We start from the raw sequence: 10,000 nt of genomic DNA, 5'->3' as shown, positions 1-10,000 counted from the left end.
TTCCTTCCTTAACCCTTCTTTCATCCCATCCTTCCATCTCTTCGTTTTCACCTTACCTCTCTCTGCCTCTCTTCCCTTTCCCTCCAATCTCCCTTCGACCTTCCGTACCTTCCCCCTCCCTCTCCCTCTCCCTCTCCCCCTCCCTCTCCCTCTCCCTCTCCCTCTCCCTTTACCTTGCCCAGTATAATTTTAATGCCTCACCTGTCTGGGAAACACAATTAGCACACCCGAAGATTCTGTACAGGTGACTTACAGGATTATTAGGGAGTGGGAAGGTGTCTTACTCTCTCTCTCTCTCTCTCTCTCTCTCTCTCTCTCTCTCTCTCTCTCTCTCTCTCTCTCTCTCTCTCTCTCTCTCTCACACACACACACACACACACACACACACACACACACACACACACACACACACACACACACACACACACACACCGCGTAGTGTAGTGGTTAGCACGCTCGACTCACATTCGAGAGGGCCGGGTTCGAGTCCCTGGAAGCGGCGAGGCAAATGGGCAAGCCTCTTAATGTGTGGCTCCCTGCTCACCTAGCAGTAAAAATAGGTACGGGATGTAACTCGAGGGGTTGTGGCCTCGCTTTCCCGGTGTGTGTTGTGTGTTGATGTGGTCTCAGTCCTACCCGAAGATCGGTCTATGAGCTCTGAGCTCGCTCCGTAATGGGGAAGACTGGCTTGGTGACCAGGAGGCGACCGAGGTGAATTACACACACACACACACACACACACACACACACACACACACACACACACACACGGTAGCTCAGTGGTTAGAGCGCTGGCTTCACAAGCCAGATGACCGGGGTTCGATTCCCCGGCCGGGTGGAGATATTTGTGTGTGTCTCCTTTCACGTGTAGCCCTTGTTCACCTAGCAGTGAGTAGGTACGGGATGTAAATCGAGGAGTTGTGACCTTGTTGTCTCGGTGTGTGGTGTGTGCCTGGTCTCAGACCTATCCCAAGATCGGAAATAATGAGCTCTGAGCTCGTTCCGTAGGGTAACGTCTGGCTGTCTCGTCAGAGACTGCAGTAGATCAAACAGTGAATTACATCGCGTAGTGTAGTGGTTAGCACTCTCGGCTCACAATCTAAAAGGTCCGGGTTCGAGTCCCGATGCGGCGAGGCAAATGAGCAAGACTTAATATGTAGCCGCTGTTCACCTAGCAGTAAATAGGTACGGGATGTAACTCGAGGGGTTGTGGCCTCGCTTTCCCGGTGTGTGGAGTGTGTTGTGGTCTCAGTCCTACCCGAAGATCGGTCTATGAGCTCTGAGCTCGCTCCGTAATGGGGAAGGCTGGCTGGGTGACCAGCAGACGACCGTGGTGAATCTCTCTCTCTCTCTCTCTCTGCAGTCAAAACTTTTTACCAAACTTAATATTTTTTTTCTCGCATTTTGTTTTCACTTTTTTATTGTTACATGATGGCTTTGTATTGAAAGAAACCTACAAAATCCTACATAATTTTAAAGAATGTAAAAATCCTACATAGTTTTAAAGAATGTAAAAAAAGAAACCTACAAAATCCTACATAATTTTAAAGAACTTGATAAAAAAAAACTAACTTTCTCTTCCTCTTTTCAGTTTTAATTATTTTTTCCCCATTCAAATCTATCTTTCCCTCTTTCCTCCTATACCTGTATGCTATTACCTTCCTGTTTCCCTTCCCTCCTCCTCTCCCTTCTTCCCTCTGCCTCTCTCACCCCCCGTCCTCCCCGTCCTCCCCCTCCTTCACTCCTCCTCCCTTTAGGACACCAGTATCTGTAATCTTGTCCTTAAATTTATGGAGACTAAGAGATTGTACATAATTTTCATGGTTTAAAATACAAAATGCCGAACCGGGCTCTACCTTGCAATTCCTCTCTCTCTCTCTCTCTCTCTCTCTCTCTCTCTCTCTCTCTCTCTCTCTCTCTCTCTCTCTCTCTCTCTCTCTCTCTCTCTCTCTCTCTCTCTCTCTCTCTCTCTCTCTCTCTCAAGGCTGGTCAGCGGCACGTGGGGTAAAAATTTTGTGCTTGTAGAGAGAGAGAGAGAGAGAGAGAGAGAGAGAGAGAGAGAGAGAGAGAGAGAGAGAGAGAGAGAGAGAGAGAGAGGGGCAAAACAAGCTCACCAACTCACTAACTTAACAATTGCTCCACAGAATACAGGAATGGAAGATGGAAGAAAAGGACCCAGAGAGAGAGAGAGAGAGAGAGAGAGAGAGAGAGAGAGAGAGGGCTCACACACAAACTGACCGCCCTTCTCCTAATCATAACCTGCCCGAAGATCTCGACACACCCAATCACACCTCAGCCTGCATCCATCACGTGATATTATTGGTTCAGGAGGAGGAGGAGGAGGAGGAGGAGGAGGAGGAGGAGGAGGAGGAGGAGGAGGAGGAGGACAGGTATTCACAGCATCATCTAGGTTACAGGTATAAGTTGGAAGGATATTTTTAGATGCATTCCTGTGTTGTTGTTATTGTTGTTGTTGCTGTTGTTGTTATTGGACTTATAATAATTGATTTTGGTTTTCTTCAGCTTTTTCTATATTCTGTATCACTTTTGAACTCTTTTGTGGTACTTCTTCCTTATTTTTCCTCTCTTTGGATAATAGAAAAAAATATAGGCCTATGTTTAGATTTTTATTCGTGTTTTTTATCGAATCTAACTTAACCTGTCGTAAAATTTATTCGAAGTCAATGGTGCGTTGATGTTTTGTCAGTTAAGTAGAGAAAAATAGAGAGAAAGAGAGAAAAAAAGAAAAATTGAGAATAAGAATTTGTACGTAAAGATTTCAGTTCATAGAATTACAGGATTTGCCCTTTGTTTTATTTGCAAGTTTATTTATTCTTCTTGTTCTTGCTCCTTCTTTCTCTCTTCTCTGGGTTGCTATTATTGTTCGTGTTCGCCTTTTTCTCTTTCGCCTATTTCGTTCTTTCACTCTCGCATTTACATTATTCACTTATTCTTGTCATTGTTAGTAATCTCTTCTCCTCCTCCTCCTCCTCCTCCTCCTCCTCCTCCTCCTCCTCCTCCTCCTCCTCCTCCTCCTCCTCCTCCTCCTCCTCCCCGCTGCGTGTCTTCCCTTCATATCGTTCACCAAACACTCATCATCGAAAATTTATGAAACAAATGCAGCAGTGCCAACGTGACTCCATTTTCTTTCATGCCACGAAGAAAACGGTGGTAGAGAGAGAGAGAGAGAGAGAGAGAGAGAGAGAGAGAGAGAGAGAGAGAGAGAGAGAGAGAGAGAGAGAGAGAGAGAGAGGGGAGGAGGAGGACTGAACCAAAATGACAGAGGACATAAAGCATATATAGTAACAGGCTGCTGTGACTGTGTGTGTGTGTGTGTGTGTGTGTGTGTGTGTGTGTGTGTGTGTGAGAGAGAGAGAGAGAGAGAGATTTTTCCTATCTTCCTTATCATTCTGTCCTTTTCTTTTTTCTTTACTTTTCTTCCTCTTGCCTTGCCTTTTTTTTTCTTTCTTCTCTTCACTTCTGTTCTTTTTTTCCTCTCTCTCTCTCTCTCTCTCTCTCTCTCTCTCTCTCTCTCTCTCTCTCTCTCTCTCTCTCTCTCTCTCTCTCTGTTCCCCCCTTGTTGTTGAGTTCCTTATCAAGATCTGTTGTACGATAGCTCTGTGATGCCCCCGCTGATAAAAAGGACAGGTTTTGAAGGAGACACGATTGATAAGAGAGATTCTATTACTCCGGATCTTATCTATACCGTCCCTGAGAGAGAGAGAGAGAGAGAGAGAGAGAGAGAGAGAGAGAGAGAGAGAGAGAGAGAGAGTATGGGCATGAACACACACATATATTCACTAGAGAGAGAGAGAGAGAGAGAGAGAGAGAGAGAGAGAGAGAGAGAGAGAGAGAGAGAGAGAGAGCTCCCATTCATCTTCTCTCTCGCCAATGGTTGAACGCCGAAATAATCATCCACCAATTTAACACACACACACACACACACACACACACACACACACACACACACACACACACACACACACACACACACACACACACACATTAACTCCTAAATATTTACTACACAACAGTGGGTAACCTCAACTTCCCCCATTAACCTCTCCAGCATTCCCCCGCAGCACTTGTGAGGCGTGGCGGGGAGAGAAGTGGATGTGCTGTCGCGAAAATATAAGCCCGTTAATTTTGTTGGGTAGTTAGCATCGTGGGGACAAATTGGTTGAATGCAGTACTTTATCTCCTTCCTCCTCCTCCTCCTCCTCCTCCTCCTCCTTCGATTATTGTTTCGTTTAATCTTTTTTTCTTGTATGACGTTATTTTGTCTTTATTTTTTGTTTTCTCCTTTTTTCTGTTTATATTGCTTTTCACTTCGCTTTTCTTTTTCCCCAGTTTTTGGTCTTTCTTTTCTTTGCTTCCTATACTTTCTTCTTTTTAAATCTTTTCTTTATTTTTCTTGTTTTTCTTTGTGTGACTTTTCTATTGTCCTCTTCTCCGTGTCGTTTTCTTGTTTTTCTTTTTAATTTTAGTCTTCATTTTCATCCCCCCTCTCTTCCTCCTCTTTTTCTTAGTTTTATCCTTTCCCTTTCTTACAATCCTTTAATCAGTCTTGTTTTTTCACTTCGTTTTCTCTCTCCCTTGTCTTCTTTTGTCTCTCTTTACTCTTCTTTCACAGCCTTGTATATTATCCAACACCCTATACATGCAACTAATGAAGCCTAAATCTGTCCCATGTAGCTAACAAATATTTTAGGTTAGGTTAGTTAGATTAGGTTTGGTTAGGTTGAGTTGGATTGGCTTAGGACAGGTTAGGTTAGGTTAGGTTAAGTTTAACGACTCTCACATGAACCCACAAACAACATTGAGTACCCAACACAACTACAAACACCACCCGTTCCTTTGTGTTCCTTAGTGCACCTTCACCCACTCCTTCAGCATAGCACTGTCTGGGATACGAACCGAGGGAACCGTGGCCGGGGGTTTGAGGCATCGACCACCAGATGCCGGCGGTGATAGCACGGGTAAAAAGTGTGATAATGAAGGGTCTCGCCGCTAGATGGCAGTGATACCAACGCCTAGGACGGTGGTAGGAGTTACGGCCTTTGATTAACGCTGGTGAGGGTGGTGGTGGTGGTGGTGGTGGTGGTGAGGATAAGGACTGGGATGAGGAGAGGAATGGGATTAGGAGGAATGTGCGGAGGAGGAGGAGGAGAAGGAGGAAGGAGAAGAAGAAGAAGAACGAGGAGGAGGAGGAGGAGGAGGAGGAGGAGGAGGAGGAGGAGGAGGAGGAGGAGGATAATATTGTACTTGATGAAGAGTAGGATGAATATGAAATGAAGAATAAGGAGAAGGATAAGAAGAAGGAAGGTCAGGAGGAGGAGGAGGAACAGGAGGAGCAGGAGGAGGATATTATTCTTAAAAATAGGATGAATATGAAATGAAGGATAAAAGGAGGAGAAGGATAAGGAGAAAGGCGAGGAAGAGGAGGAGGAGGAGGAGGAGGAGGAGTAGGAGTAGGATGAATTTGAAATGAAGGAAGATAAGGAGGAAGAGGAGGAAGACGAAGAGGATAAGGAAAAGATAATATTGTAAGTATTAGATGAATAATAGGATGAATATGAAATGAAGAGTAGGAAGTTAAAGATAGGAGGAGAAGGAGGGAAAGGAAAATGATGAGGAGGAAGAATAAATAGATGGAGAAGGAGGAAAGATAAGAAACAAGTAGGAACGATTTGAAGTAAAGAACATATATACCTCTAAATGAAAACGAGGAAGAATAAATGAAGGAGATAAAGATAGGAAGCAAAAATATACATGAAATCTTGGAACAGTGAAAAGAACAAAGTGAAGAATAGATAAAATTAATGAAAGAGAGTAATGATAAAGAAAATGGTTGGGTACATAATAGACAAAATTTGATAAAACGCAACAAAAGTAACATATGTAAGAAAGATTGATAAAAGAGATGAAGTCGGAGGCAATAAAGAGACAAAATAAAGCCACGCCTTGTTTGAAGCGATAAAGAGAAGTAGATAAAGCAAAAACATATTAAAGAAAGGCTGACCAAGAGATAGACAAAAGGAATAGAGAGAGAGAGAAAAAAAAAAAGACAAAATAGATATACAAGGAAACTCACGCCCTCCTTGAAGATAAAAAGTAGAAAGAAATAGAAAACGAAAAGGAAAGATGTAGAATAATAAATAGACAAATGGAATAAAGAAAGAGAGAAAAAAAAAACAGAAATACAGGTAAAACTCACGCCCTTCTTGGAAATAAAAGTAGAAAGAGATAGAAAAAGAAGAGGAAAGAGGAAGAATAATAAAGTTTACCCTCCCTTATATATATATAGAGCGAGGTAAACAGGTGAACAGGTATTCAGGAAGGTGAGTTCAGGTGAGCATATATAAGAGACAGGTGTGCGGCGTAGGTAAATATGGAGCAAGGTGGGAGAAGAGGGAGATGGACTGCTAGGAAGAGAAGGAGGTGGAGGAGAAGGTTGATGTTGAGTTATTCCGATTTACCTGCCCGCCAAGTTAAATTGAACGGGGTTACCTAGGTGTGGGTGTGTATGAGAGGTGAGAGGGAAAGGATGGAGAGAGAGGAGGGTGGATGCTGGGAGGGAGAGTAGAGAGAGAGAGAGAGAGAGAGAGAGAGAGAGAGAGAGAGAGAGAGAGAGAGGGAGGGAGGAGGTGATATATGGTGGTGTATGGATATTAGTAGCTAGAGAGAGAGAGAGAGAGAGAGAGAGAGAGAGAGAGAGAGAGAGAGAGAGAGAGAGAGAGAGACAGCTGTTGCATAAATTATATATCTGACGGTGCCTGATTATCATGAATACCAGATACCTCAGCCACATATATCCTTCCTCCTCCGCCTCTCTCCCTCTCCTCTCCCTCTCTCTCTCTCCCTCTCTGTCTTCCGTCCTCCCATCCATCACATATCTGTCACCTCCTGTCATTCTGTTTGTGTGTATGATCACGCTCTCTCTCTCTCTCTCTCTCTCTCTCTCTCTCTCTCTCTCTCTCTCTCTCTCTCTCTCTCTCTCTCTCTCTCTCTCTCTCTCTCCACCTTCCATTTCATCCATTCTCTTCAAGAACTCCAAACACAGTATCTCTCTCTCTCTCTCTCTCTCTCTCTCTCTCTCTCTCTCTCTCTCTCTCTCTCTCTCTCTCTCTCTCTCTCTCTCTCTCTCTCTCTCTCTCTCTCTCTCTCTCTCTCTCTCTCTCTCTCTACCTCAACCCTTCCTCTTCCCTCCACCACCACCACTACCTCCCCCCATCCCCTCCCCCAGTAATAGCCACAGCAATCCAGGTCCTCTCTTATTACTGGACACCGGCATGTAATCACTCCTTTGGCCACCCTCAGGTAGTAAATGTGGGCTGGTGCGGGCGTGGGGCAGGGCAGGTCCCCGTCTCCCTCTCTGTTCCTTCAGCGCTCCTTCCTTCAGCCACTGTCAAGCCCTCTCGCGCGCCATCTGTCATCCGAGTGTTGGAGGATGACTGTGCTCTCTCTCTCTCTCTCTCTCTCTCTCTCTCTCTCTCTCTCTCTCTCTCTCTCTCTCTCTCTCTCTCTCTCTCTCTCTCTCTCTCTCGTTTTTTTGTTTTGATTCTTTCATTTTTCTTGTTCTTGTTTTATTATTGTCTTTGTCCGTGTCCTTTGTCTTTCATTGCTACTGTTAGTGTTTTTTTTTATGTTTTTGTTATTCCCTTTTTTTTTCCCCTCTTCTTCTTTGGTGATAGGATAAAACCTTGATTGTTCATGATGAAGATGGAGAGGAGGATGACGAGGCAAAGAGAGGGAGAGAACAAAAAGTACGAGAAAAAAAAAATGGACGTACAAGAAGAAGAAGAAGAGGAAGAAGAAGGAGAAGAAGGAGAAGGAGAAGAAGAATAAGAAGAGCAGGGGGGATGATATACACTTCATAAATTGCAAACACATGGATCAATTTGCAACAATTGAGACCATGTATTTCTCAGTCCCACAGGTGTGTAGAAATTGGGGACAGGTGTGGAGTAGACAAGCCCAGGTGTGTGGAGGGGGATGGGAAAGAGGCATATGTAAGGGAAAAGGATGTACGTATGTATGTATGGAATTATACAATGATATATGGGCGGGGATATGGGGCAGGTAATTTAGAAGGGTTAGTGTTACAGCGAAAGAAAACGAGAATTGGGTTCGATTGTATGGTGGAAATGGACGAGGAAATGGTAATGTGATCGCGGAGAAAAGGAATTAGAGGATTGTTGAATAAAAATTGAGGTGGAAGTAAATGATAAAGAGGAGTTTAATTTCTCTTAAGAAAGAGAAACTGGAAGAATAACGTGAAGAAGATATAGAATAAGAATAGGGAAGAAAGGAAAAAAATAAAAGATTAAATAGGAAATGTAGAAGTTGAATAATAATTGGTCAGATGAAAGTATAGAAATAAGAGATGGTTCAAACAAAGATAAAATGGAAGGATTTATGTTTTTCTTAAAGTAAACGTGTGGAGAGGACGAATAATGTTGACTGAATAAAATTTTTGCTCAAGATTGTCAATAGAAAATATAAATGTGAAAGAAGGTAATTAAACATATTAAATTAGAAACATATGTAGAAGATTGATTATAAAAACGACGATAAAAAAAAATGACATGAAAAAGAAGGAAAAAGACAACTGAACTTCGTGAAGGAAAGGAAGAAATGAAGAGAAAAAGAATAAATAGATGATAGAAGTGAATGCAGTGGTATGTGCGACAAAGGGATGATTGTATGCAAAGGGAAATTATCTTAGGCGATCCATGGAAGAGAAAATAGAGTAAAGATTTAGTATGGTTAGTGAGTGACACGCGTGAAGGAAAGGTGGATGAAATAGATGGAAGTGTAGGTAAGAGAACGTAGAAATTATATGACTGCATTGAATATAAGAAAAGAAAGAAAATAAATGAAAATGGAGATATGAAGTGAAAAAAAAAACTGGAATGAAGCCTGAGAGAGAGAGAGAGAGAGAGAGAGAGAGAGAGAGAGAGAGAGAGAGAGAGAGAGAGAGAGGAGGTGTAAGCTGACAGGTATCAGTCATTACCTGTCCAACTAACACCTTTGCTCCCTTACCTGTCGGCTTCTTCACAAACAGGAAGTGGCCTACCCCTTCCCTCTCTTCCCTCCCTCTCCCTAACTCTTTGCCTCCCTTCCCTCCCTTCCCTCCCTCCTTCCTCCCATTCCCTTCTCTTCCCTCCCTCCAAACCTCACCACATTCCATCTTCTCTCCATCCTTTCCATTCTTTCCTTCTTCTATTTCCTTTTATTATCTAGAACGTTTTGTATTATTTTTTTATGATTTGTAATTTATTTATGGTTTTCTTTATTTCTTTTCTTTCTCGTTTCTTTCGTTTTGTTTTTATCCTATTTTATTTCTTCTGTGTTTCGTTTCCTGTCTTCATTTCCATTTTTTTTTTTTTTTCGTGTGATCTACGTCTTTTTATATTATGACTTGCAGTTTACTTTTTATTTTGTTGCTTTCTCGTTTTCTTTTATTCCTATTTTCCTCTCTCCTGTTTTACCTTTCCATCTACTCCCTTATTTTTATTTTCATCATGTACGTACAACGCTTTATGTCTGTTTAAATTTGAAGCTCGTTCATATAATACTCTGCAATTTTTCTGTCCATCCTTGCCTCCTTCCCTCCCTCCTCTTCATCATCCTTTCCTTCTCTCCTTCCTTCTTTCTTTTACCCTTTATCATCTCGTTTAATGTATTTTTTTATGATTTGTAGTTGATGTTATTTTTTATTTCTCCATCCGTCACTCTCTTCCCTACTTCCTCTCTTCCTCCTTCTCAGCAGTTTCCTCTTGTCTCCCTCCCTCTTTATTCTTTTAATGTTTCCTGTATCGCCACTCATGCCATTAATTCTTCCCATAAGCATATTCCTCCCATTTATCTTTCTTTCCTTCCTCTCCCAATCCCTTCGTCACTCTCTCACTCTCCCACCATCGTGTCTTCCACCACCCCCCCTTCTCTCTCTCTCTCTCTCTCTCTCTCTCTCTCTCTCTCTCTCTCTCTCTCTCTC

At 42.7% G+C, this 10,000-nt stretch overlaps 1 protein-coding gene across 1 annotated transcript in view; it reads left to right on the top strand.

The window, feature by feature from the left end:
• Nucleotides 1-10,000, top strand: part of LOC123512598 (sperm-associated antigen 1-like) — a 199,171-nt gene that overhangs the window by 8,711 nt on the left and 180,460 nt on the right. The gene's annotated exons all lie outside the window — the stretch shown is intronic.

This window comes from Portunus trituberculatus, chromosome 34, assembly GCF_017591435.1.
Source record: "Portunus trituberculatus isolate SZX2019 chromosome 34, ASM1759143v1, whole genome shotgun sequence".
NCBI classification, from domain to species: Eukaryota; Metazoa; Arthropoda; class Malacostraca; order Decapoda; family Portunidae; genus Portunus; species Portunus trituberculatus.
Note: the sequence above shows the minus strand (reverse complement) of the source record. Positions and strands in the feature narration are given on the sequence as shown.